Source organism: Pteropus medius, unplaced genomic scaffold (genome assembly GCF_902729225.1).
Source record: "Pteropus medius unplaced genomic scaffold, Ma_sr-lr_union100, whole genome shotgun sequence".
NCBI lineage: Eukaryota > Metazoa > Chordata > Mammalia > Chiroptera > Pteropodidae > Pteropus > Pteropus medius.
The window spans coordinates 23,863,078-23,874,685 of record NW_024342471.1 but is presented as its reverse complement, the minus strand read 5'-3'; the positions used below and the strand labels follow the sequence as shown (position 1 = coordinate 23,874,685).

Here is an 11,608-nt window from a genome sequence, read left to right as displayed (position 1 = left end):
GTGCCGCCTCTCCTCACCCAGCTGGCGCTGTCTGTCCCTGGGGAGGACCCCCTCGGTGCGGCCTTCACCCTGCTGCCGGCCCTGTCGCCCCCTGCCTCTCACACCTGCAACTCCCAGTGCCCCACTGCTATTCCCGCGGGCGCTTAGGTGCTGTCCTCTGTGGAGACCCAGCCGCTTCTCCGTGTCTCATTTGTAAGCCGTCCGTTGGATCAGAAAGTCTCTAAGATCCTTTCCACTCCAGTGTGGGTGTTTGGAACATAGTTAAGAGAAAATTACAGAACATCATTTAAAGACATTAAAGAAGACCAGAACAAATGGAGATATGCTCCATACTTGTGGATGCAAAAGACTCAGTATTATAAAGATAAGAATGTTCCCAGATTAACCCGAGTCCAATGAAATTCTATTAATTATTTTTGGATTTTGCATTCTTAATGGAACTTAAATTGATTCTAAAACTCATAGGGAGAAACAAAAGGTTAAGAATAACTTACAGAACTTAGAAGAAGAAGAAGTTTGGGGGTGACTTACCCTACCAGACATCAAGACTCATTACAAAGCTCTTGTGATTGAAAGAGCCTGGTATTGAAACAGTGATAGAGAAACGGATGAATGAAACGGAGTGGAAACTTGCTCCGTGACTCAGGGGACCTTAAAGATACGGAGGAAGGATGAGCTGTTTGAAAAAATAGTGCTGTAATAACTTTTTTTATATGTTAAAAATTCAATTCCTACTGTATATCCCACTCAAACTCAATTCAAGATGGATTAAAGACCTGTGTCTGGAAACAGAACTTCAGAAACGGAACCCTGGAGACGGTGACTTTGAGTAGAGAAGGATTTCTTAAGTATTCTAGACAGGAAAGGTAGAGAAGACTAGCGGGTAGGCTGGGGGCGGGCGGCCACCCCGGCTCCGCCAGCAGTGTGATGTCGGCTCTGTTGCTCCACTCTGTGCCTCGGTTTGCTCCTTGTAAAGAGCGGGTTCACATTTTGGAAGGTGCCGTCGACGGCCTCTCTCCCTGAATTCTTCTCTTCGCTGGCAAAGCCCAGCTCCCACCATGGAAGGTGAACCCTCCGGCTAACTCCTTGCTAGGAGGGTATCCTGGGGCTGGATGGAGGGCTTATGCCCCAGTCCTGGAAGGTGACACCCAACGGCCCGCATACTCCCCGCTTAGGGGAAAGGCGTCCTTCCCTGATAAAGAGAGACAGGAGCGAACATTGTTCGCCAAGATATTGTCACATCTATGTATGACACATGGAGCTGCAACAGCATGTTGTGACCATGAGGGGACAAGCCGACCTGCAGTAAATGGGGGAGAAAGAAGGTGGAAAGAGCCTGGGTCCTCGGAGTTCACAGGGACACTAATCCCGACTGGGACTGCCTACTAGTAGACATCACATTCTAAGAGAAAAACCCATTTTCCTCATTGTCCAATCCACTTTTAATTGACTGAACTGTGACCTGCTGTCACACACATTCTGACACAATAATAGTTCCTGTGTCATAGTTTTGCTGTAGGAATTAAATGAGGCAATGATGTGTGTGAAGCACTTGGCACAGGACCGAGTGCCTACAAGTACTTGATGAACGTCAGCCCTACGGCTGCTAGGACGTAGAAGTCCTGCGACATTACACTGCAGTGAAGCTAATGGCACGTTAGAGGCACTCACGGAGCACGTGCTCCGTTTAAGGTTCCGGTTAGTAATCAGTGTGCACTGTCTCACTGAGTCCTCGTAAAGGTCATTGGAGGTTGGTGCTTGTATTATCTCCATTTTATGTAGCAGGAAACCGAGGCTCAGAGAGGTTAAGGAACTTGCCCTAGGACCCCCAGCAAGAAGGTGGTGGAGTTGGGACTTGGATCCAGGCCTGTCTCCCAAACTCCAGAGCTTCTCCACTGCGTGAGACCATTCCCCCCGGGACAGACGCCCTGCCATTTGCATGTCCCCGGTGGAAGCACTTTCATGTGGTCAGCAAACCCTGCAGAGTGCAGCTCCCTTCCGCTCCTGAGATCTCAGCTCAGGGCCTTCCGTTACGTTCCTTTCCCTGTGCCCTGGTTGGTCCTGATGCACTGTCCAGAGAGGCAGGGAGAGCCCAAACCCCTCGGCTCAGATGCCTCACTAATAAAACGAGAATGTTCTTGTCAAGATGGATTTCTTCTGGGGATGGCCAAGTCAGCCACGTACTCAGATGCTAGAAGCAGAGGACAAACACGATGTGTCATCAGGGACACTCGGCCATGGCAGCTGACACTTCTCTTTCTGTCTCCAGGGCTGGCATGTGAAAAGGGGCCTGTTATGTCCATGCCAAAGCCAATTTTATTGGGGGGGTTGACAATTTTTTATTACTTTGGGCTTCCCTCCCACTTTTCTGTCATTCCCCCCTCCTTCTGAGGCCACTCTCAGTGTCAGCTTGTACGCCCTCAGTTGCCGGACGCCACATGGCGTGATGGCCCCTGCCCTCTGGGGGAGCCCTATCATCTGATCGGCCCATGAAGGAGAGAGAGGGAGGTGCTGTCTGGGCGGGGGCGGGGCCTGGTGCTCTCCTCTGCTATTCTGCTTAGCCATCACCTGCTTAACGAACTCCCACAGACTGGAAGCCCTGGGTCAGCAACTGCTGTTTCTGTTTGCTTTTAAATTCGATCCCCGGCTCTCTCCCGATTTCCTTGGCCAGCCTCAACCTGGGCCCTGTGCAGCCGATGCCCTCCAGAGCGCTAGCACTGGACACTAACGAAGCCACCACCGAGCTCCCTGGGGGCTTCAAAGCAGGGCTAGAAGCTGGGAGGCCGCAGCCTGCAGCTCACAGCCTCCCGCAGGATGTGGCTCGTGTGCCTCCTGACTCAGTGTTGGGACATAATTGCACACAGATCTGTCTCCCTTTTTTCTTATCCAGCCATCTCCAGCTCTGACATACCCGCCCTCTTTTGCATGATTTGCAACCAGGAAAGCTGTCCATATTGTCATGTGCTTGTAAATCCCTGTCTCAATTAGCTTCTCACTCTGTGTCCAGCTGCTGCAACTGGGGTACAACACCTACATTTTAACCTTGTAGAACATTCCAGCTCAGGATGCTGGTCACAGATGACTGACATGCTGTTTTATATTGTGCTGATCTTTTGGCTGCTCACCCAAGAATAGGCAAAAATACAAGATTCCAGAGGCGCCTTCCCAGGTCTGCTAAGCTGGCCGGTCAGGTGCCTGCACAGTCTCTGCTGGGGGCTGGTCCCTGCCTTCACACGGTACCTCAGGTTCTGAAAGCCAGGGCAAGTGGGTGTGGTATAAAGTTTCTACCCCCCAGGCCATCCTTATCGACTGTCTCTGTCTATTGCCATTTCAAAACCCCTATTATAACTTTTACTGCTATGCGATGGCATTTAATATGACCAAAGTGTGAAAAAGTCACAGATATATTTCCTTAGGGAATTTCTCACTGTCCCTCCCATCCTAATAATTCTACGTTTTCAAACAAACTATAAATCATTTCAGCTCTTGTTCATCTTTCTCCCTTCGGAACATTTATTTTTATTCGTGTCAACATCTGACATTGTATCTGATGTCGTGTCTGACTCTCAGCCTGCCGCCCGTCCCCTCCCGCTGGAATGGCAGCATCAGGAGGGCAGAGGCCTGGCAAGGCTTGCGGCTGCTTCAGTCCCAGTGTCTAGAACAGTACCCTGGGCATTGCAAGAACTCAGGCAATATTTGATGATCAGTTGCATCAATTTATTCACTAAATATTAATTAGTGGATGTCCCATGTTGTGTGCGGAGCCCTGTGGAGGACACAAATAATGATCAGATGCTGCAGCTCATGGACCGCTGGGTGTAGATGCTGTGTTGTATGTGTGTTCTGCATCCATTATTGTGTTGAACTAGGGAGAAGTGGGACTTATGGTCAGAAAGGTGGGCTCTGCTGTGCAGCCACCTGGGTTCAATTCTGGTCCCAGCACTAGTTAGATCTGAGACCTCGGGCAAATCGCTCATGCTCCCTCTGTGTCGGTTTCTTCATTTGTAAAATGGGGATAATGTTAGTACCTGTCTCATTGGGGTGTTACCCAGATTAAATGAGGTAATGCGTGTACCACACTTAGAAGGATACAGGCTCAGCAAAGGCAGCCATTACCGATCTTTACAGCAGCCCTACTAAGCAGGAACCATTAGCATCCCCATTTAGCAGACCCACATTGCCCTGAAGGAGCTTCCAGTTTAAAATGGAAGAGACGATCTACGGCCATTCCATCCTGAATATGCCCGATCTCGTCTGATCTCAGAAGCTAAGCAGGATCGGGCCTGGTTAGTCCTTGGATGGGAGACCACCTAGGAAGACCAGGTGCTGTAGGCTTAAAAAAATAAATTAAAATAAAAGTGGAAGAGACAACTGCACAAAAATCTCTACTATGCATTGCACTGCACTTAAAGAAGTCGAATGCGGACAGTGCGCTTCATTTCCACCACTCAGACCCCATTCTTTACAGAAGAACTGGCTTCAAAGTCTATACCCAGTTTACAGAACTGAATTCCACGGCTTCAGAATGCCTTGGACTGACTTCCGTGTCATTCCAAGGAAATCCCATTTTGCAAGGACATGGGCTGGGGTATGACCTCAGTGTCATGTGGTGGTAAGCATTTTTCACTAATTGCAGAATGTTTGGAGTGCTCTGTGAATGGAAAACCTCCAACAATACACATCACAATCCAGCAGCATCCCCAGTGAAGGTGTATGGTGGGTGCGCTGTTCCAGTTCATGCTCGTTATGGGGTTTCCTAGCATCCTGTAGCTACTGTCCATTTACTGACTGTGTTCCATTTCTGCTTTAAGAGTGCCGAACCTAGGAAGCGAGAAGACAGCATAGTTCCCATATGCTTCTCATTCCTTAAGCTGAGACGAAATGCTCCTTGCAGGAGCATTTGCTACCTGAGAGAGGCTCCGTGCTCTGCATAGCAAGCTGAAACCTGCCTCAGACCATGGGCCCATAGGGTAGTCATTACCTGGCCCTGGCCTTCGAATCGTGCCAGTGGTGGTATTTATATTCTTAAAACCTGGCTGAGCAGGCAGGCGTTTCATTGGGGTAGGCTTCATTTGATCTTTGCCGCATTCTATTGGTTAGAAGCAAGTTATATAGTCCAGCTCACAGTCAAGAGGGAAGGCGTTACACAAAGGCGTGACTATCAGAAGGGAGGGATCCTTGGGCGCCATCTCAAAGCCAGCCATCCATACCCCAGCATTGAAGATTTAGGGTAGGCAAAAAGATAAACTTCTGGGTTAAATATTTCTAATCTTGGGAAATGAGAGGTGCAAGTCCCTTGGGAGAAAGAGTTTTAAAAACAAAAGGTTTTCATACCTTCTGTCACTTCCCACAGCTGGCTCAAGGCAGGGGACTGTCTGTTGGGGGCTTCTCAAGGTGTCCCCAGCCCAGTGCTTCCTGTTGAACAGATAAAAGGCCAGGTATTTCTCTAGCAAGATGGCTTTATTTCAGAACAACAAAGAGTTGCAATTCGGGACATGCTGTCTAATGGCGGACCGTAGGCAAGTCCCGAGGAACAAAGGAGAGGGAGCTCTCATGAAGGAGAAGGGGAAGCTGGGAGACCCGTCAGCACAGCGTGTGAGAGCTCCCCCTAAAGGCCCTCCCAACTCCTTTAAATGAGGTTTCTGTCCATTAGCTTCTCATCCCAAATGAGCATCCCTGGGCCAATACAGCTCTGGGACAGGCACGGTGACCTATGCCAGTCTCCACTGTTATACCGTTCCTCCCCCTAACCCCAATGAAATGCAAAGAATTTACCAAGTCTCTATCCGCAGAACAATTGATTTTCTTCCCATGAAAGTCTGAACCTGGCTTTACTCTGCCAGATGGATTTTTTTCTTTCTCATTTCACATACTCTTTTGAGTCACAAGATAAAAAATAGATTTTACAATCAGCTTATTAAGAGAAAGACGTCAGCATGAATAATTAATTACAGGAGCATTCTTTAAGATGCTGCTCCATAAGAAAGTTTAAATTGTTTCCTTTTTATTATGAGAACTTTCAAAGATACAGAAAAGTAGAAAAATTGTACAGTGGACACCCACTGTACAATTGTCCCCATGGCCTAGGTCCTGTAATTAGCATTTTACGAAACTTGCTTTTTCTCATATCTGTCCATCTCTCCATCCCCTCCTTCACCCATCATTCCATGTAATTTTTTGGAATTATTTCAAAGGAAGTCGCAGACATTGTATAAGGAAGTCTATATTAAATGTTCTCTAAAAAGTTTTAGATAAATGCTGAAATTCAATAGATTGAAGTTTTATAGGACTAGGGTGGACAGTTATATCATTTGCTCATTTGCATTTTTGAAAATATGTTGGCATTTTCTTGTAGGACAAGTCTAGTTCTTTTCCAACTCATCCAAAGAGTATATCTACCAGAATTATGACCCAGGAGTTTTATTTAGAGTAACTTTTCAATGTTAAAAGTGTATGCCAAAATTGTCATTCACATTTATTTATCACTCATTCATTCACTTATTCATTCATTCCAAAATACTGTTGAGGTTATCAGGCGCTGTTTGAAGTGCTAGTAAGCATCTCAGGATTAGAATAGTCGAACAGTGTATTGTACATAGAAGATGGTCGATAAAAATTTTTTTGGACAATGAATCTCTAAAAAGCTCGCCAGCGATGACATGCTTAAATGTTGGTTTATTTATTGTTATGTGATGGTTTACACATACAATGAGTTGAAATTCCAACTTTTACAATTTGCAAAAACAGTAATTTGCACAAAAAGATGTACACATTACAGATTGTAAATTTCACCACTTACGATTTGTGTGATTGGGATAAATTATTTAAATCTCTGACTATATAAAGGGGATAATAACCTAACCCACAGGCTTGTTCAGGAGATAACACAGCACCTGCCTGTAGAAAGTCCACGATAACTCTCGCTTCAGTTACACTTATAAACTGGACAACTTTATGTCACTTTATGAATTCTGAGTGGCTGAGAGAGAAGGTGTGTCTAAGGCAGATGGAAAGGAGAGGATGATTATGACTCCTTTAGCCTCTTGTCCCCAACTGCTTTCCCCCCCCCCCGACCCTTGAAGCAGCCACATCCCAAGATGGAGGGACCTGTGTGTCAGCTTCGAGCCCAAAGTCTCCCTGGTCTGAGCAGCCAGTACATCGCTAGGTGGCAAGTGTGCTGACGCAGGGCCTTGCAGGTCCCATTCCTCGCCTGCCTGCACCCCTGGATAGCAAAGGATCTCAGCCCAGCCCGCAGATCACCTAGGTGAAAGTCACACTTGATGCACCGTGGTTCCTTTTGCAAAGTATGCGACAGCCCTTTCCAGGTCACTGCAGTGGAATTTGACCCCTGGAGCCAAACTCTCCCTCTTTCCAGAGTCAAACTGTTCCTGCCCACCTCTGAGAAGCTCACTTTCCGCCCCGCCATGAGGAGTGCACCCGCGGCCGTTTTCATGTCAATGCATCTTTATTATTAATATTTTTAAATTACATAAACTATATACTCATTGTAAAAATATCGAAGCATAAATGTAAAAAGTAAATCTTTTTTTCCCCAGAAATGAGCAGTTTATAAAAATTCCTTTAGGATTTCTTTTGCATATCTTGACAATACTTTTAAACAAAAATGGAAGAACATTGTGCATATTGTTTAGTCACCTCTTTTTTTAACTTTATGCACATCTTAAATCATCACAAATCAGGTCATTCTGTTATAACAGCTACAAAGAATCTGTCTGTGGATGATCCATGGTGCATTTTCCCTTCTCTACGGGCAGATATGTAGGTAGTTTCGAATTCTTTGCTGTTACAGATACTTATGCAGATATCGTATGGCACTTGAGGAATCATAAAATTAAACATCAGAATTAGAATCGGAAAAGCGGATCATTGGGTCAAATAATAGTCATAATATTAGTCAAGTACTTTCTATGTCCCAGGCATTGTCTAAAGTGCTTTCCGCTTATTAATTTATTTAATCCTTAACTGCAAACTATGCAACAGTCACTATTAGCTCAGTTTACAGGTTTGGAAACTGAGGCACACAGAGGTGGAGTAATTGCAATCGCACAGCTGATAAAAAGTGGGTTTTGAATTTTGAGCCATACTCCGATGTTGGCCTCTGGTAAGATCGGATGCAAGTGCAATCCTGCCAACAGGCCCTGTTTCCTTGCTGTCCAGCAAAGCGAGGCATACATAGATGCCACAGCTCACATCTGCAGAGCGCCTCGTGAATGCTTCACGTGTCATCCCTTTGTCATCTTCACAGCTGCCCACAAAGCCGGAAGGATTACTGCCCCTCTTTACCAATGGGGAAACCAAGGCCCCGCAGAAGTTAAGTGCTTGCTTAAAATCAGCCAGCTGGTACAAGGGGTTTTGGGGTTAGGACATCTGTTTCATTTTCAAATTAAAGAGAATTTCCATGAAAAATGATCTTAAGAGTGCCCTGGCCACCCAAGGGGTTCCTGGACCACTCAGGTGACCCTCTCCCCAGTCATTTCCTGCATGTGTCATTGTGGATTTGGTGTCAGTGGTGGATGGCAGTGACAGGGCTTTTGGAGGGGTGGCTGGGGATGATTTGGGCACAGAGCTTGGCAGAGTCCCCTCCATGGAAGAGCAAGAGGCTTCCAGGGCGAGGCTTTGATGTCCCTTCGTCAGGGGATGAAGGGGGTAGGGGCAGAGGATCTCTGCAAAAGCGAAGATGGGAGTGACCTTCCACTTCCAGATGACAGCCGGGCGAGTCCCTTCGGGGAGTTTCTAACACTTTTCGGTGGCCACCTTTTTGCCCCTCCACATGCTGTCCCCTCCACCACACACTGTCTGGACTCGTCAGCTTCCCTTTGTGACCCGCACCCTCCAGCTCCAGATGAGGCCTTTCAGTCACTCACGCCTTCGTGTCAATTGCTTTACTCGGCTAATTAGATCAGCACCTTGTCTCCTGGATGCCCAAACTTCCCCGAGGGCTTATCAGGAAGGAGACAGACCAATTTCTGAGGGAAGGTAGCCCAAGGCTGAGTGGGGGTGACTAAGTGGGGAACTCCCCCAGGAGGAAGGCAGTGGCTGTTTCCTGGCCCCTCTGAAGGCAATTGGGGTGGAGAGGGGTGGACTTGAGTTAGGTACTGGACCTGGGGACGCCTTGGATGAGAGGGAGGATGGCTTAGGCCCTCCAGTGGCCTGCGAAGCCCTCGGATGACAAGGTCACTGCCTCCACTACGTCAAGAAAACCTAGGCCTGCCCCAGCTAGAACATGACCCCATCCCAGGGCGGGGCCCACGTACCTGGCTTCTCTGTGGATTCTTTGTGTCTCCTCATTGGCACATCTTCAGCCACTCCCTGCCCGCTCCCTTTCCACTCTGGGGAGTGAAGACAGCAAACTCTGGGGTCAGGGAAGGGCCTTGAGAAGCCGCCAAGAGTCCCCCCCGTTTGTATGGTCAAGTCCAACTGCTTGCTCAGTGTGGACCTGGGGCCGGCAGCCCTTTCTACCTCGTGCCTGCCTCCCCTTGAGTCCCCTCGCACCCCAGCCTCCAGCCGCACCCGCCAGACTGTACGCTTCCTGCTCTGAACCTTGGCACAAGCTGTTCCTCCTGGAACACCTTTCCCCTGGGGATGAGGTAGAGCTACCCCTTCCCTTGCTCACCCACTCTGGTGGAGCTGCGATACCTACCTTGGTGTGAATTTGTAAACCGCCCTCGTGCCATGAGTGTGTGAGATGCGACCGTTAGGGGAAGCTGGGTGAGGGACATACCAGACTCACTGGAATGTTTTTGCAACTTTACTGAAACTCTAATATTATTTCCAAAACAAAAGGTTAGCAAGAAAAGGCGCCCGTTCCTCCCAGTCGTCCTAGTGGGCTTGTCTTCCGGGCAGGGCAGTCTGCGCAACTAGACCGCCTGGCTCTGTGGGTCGGGTTGTCTCCTTTGTCCCCCAGCCCTGGGTGGCCCTCAGTAACACAGCATGGCCCGATGGAGAACTACTCCAAGTGCACACATGTCGACACACGGACACCCCAGGTGCTGGCTTCTCAAAACCTGAACACAATCGGTTTGACTTCTGACCTGTTTGAAACCACCTTGCTAATGTCTCTGTATTAGGTCGCGCTTCCCTAAAGTAGACCCGAGATGCTGACTCACGAGTCTGTGACGTCCGTGTTTACTGAGGGTGTGCGCCCAGGTGCAGCTGAACAGGGTCGCGAGGAACCCAAGCTTGGGGGTAGCTTCAGGCACAACCCCGTGCTTGGGATCCCGTGGGGAGCTCAGGAGTGTGAATGACACTCAGAGGCGGGCCTGGGCTTTGGTCATTGGCTCACGGCTGCTGGGCATCCGCAGCTGGGTGCTTCTCGCTCCCTGCATCTGCAGGTGGAGCAGCTGCAGCAGCCGGGGCGGGGCACCGTCCTCTGAAGATAGTGGAGGGGGCGGGGGCCTCAGGGAGTCAAGGAGGGGAGCACAGAAAGGGGGAGGCGAGGAGGCCTAGCAGATGCTGGCCCCTGGGGTCTGGAGGACGGACAGCTGGGAAAGAAAGGTGGATTGTCGAGTGGGGAGAGCAGGAACGTGATGGACCCCACAAGTCCAAGCTTGAGCCCGCCAGGACAAACTGGAACCCGCGCTGGCTCTTGTTCCCTCTGACCGTGGTGGCCAAGGTCCTGCAGTGGCCAGGCCCTTCGTCATGGAGCTGAACATGCGCCTGGCCTGGGAGTCATAGCTGAAGGAGGAGCCGGAGGAAGAGGGTCAGTGGCAGGCCTGGTGGTCACCTTGTGCCAGCGACATTAGCCACAAAAGTGATGCAGCTCTACCTCGCCCTCCTCATCTCGCACAGCAGTCTATCTTGTAGGCCTCCTGTCACGGGTAGAGTTGTGTCCTCCCCAAAAGACAGTCCTGACCCCAGGATCTCAGAGTGTGACTTCATTTGGAAATAGGGTCGATGCAGATGTAATTAGTCAAGGTAATAAGATGAAGTCATTAGAGTAGGGTGGCTCCTAATCTGATAGGATTGGTGGCCTTAAAAGAGAGGGAAGTTTGGACACACACAGAGAAGGAAGATGGAGGCAGAGACTGGAATGATGCAGCCATAAGCCGAGGGTCACCTGGGGCCCCCAGAAGCCGAAAGAGGCAGGAAGGGCCCTCCCTCAAGGCTCTGGGGGAGCTCGGCCCTGCCCTTGATGTTGGCCTCCCGGCCTCCAGACTGTGAGAGAAGACGTTCTGTCACTTTGAGTCATCTAAGTTTTAGATTCTGTTACAGCAGCCCTAGGACATGAATGCGACCCTACCAGACACCCACAGAGACGGGGCTTCTGGGAAACATGGCCTGGCCTGGCCGCGTCAGTACGTAGAGCCACCAGCCACCTCGATGAACACCACCTCCTCATGGAGGGTCCCAAGCCAGGCGCTGTACAGCTCCTTCCTGGTGCTGACCATGGTGCGATCGCAGTGTGTCGGGTCACTGGCCATCCTTCTTCGGCTCCCCCAGGAACCCACTCACTGTGCGGGCACGGTGTGCCATCCGTTCCTAGGCCTAGCAAAGTGCCTGGCATGCTGTAGGGCCTTTTGTAACTGACAAAGAAGGCAGGGTTCTGCAGGGAGGGGGAAGTACCCATCCCTGGGTTGGTATTGCAGCC

The 11,608-nt window shown here is 49.4% G+C and overlaps 1 pseudogene; it reads left to right on the top strand.

The window, feature by feature from the left end:
- The first annotated feature begins 4,216 nt into the window (after positions 1–4,216).
- On the top strand, positions 4,217–4,335 carry LOC120604274 (uncharacterized; annotated as a pseudogene).
- The last annotated feature ends 7,273 nt before the right edge of the window (positions 4,336–11,608 follow it).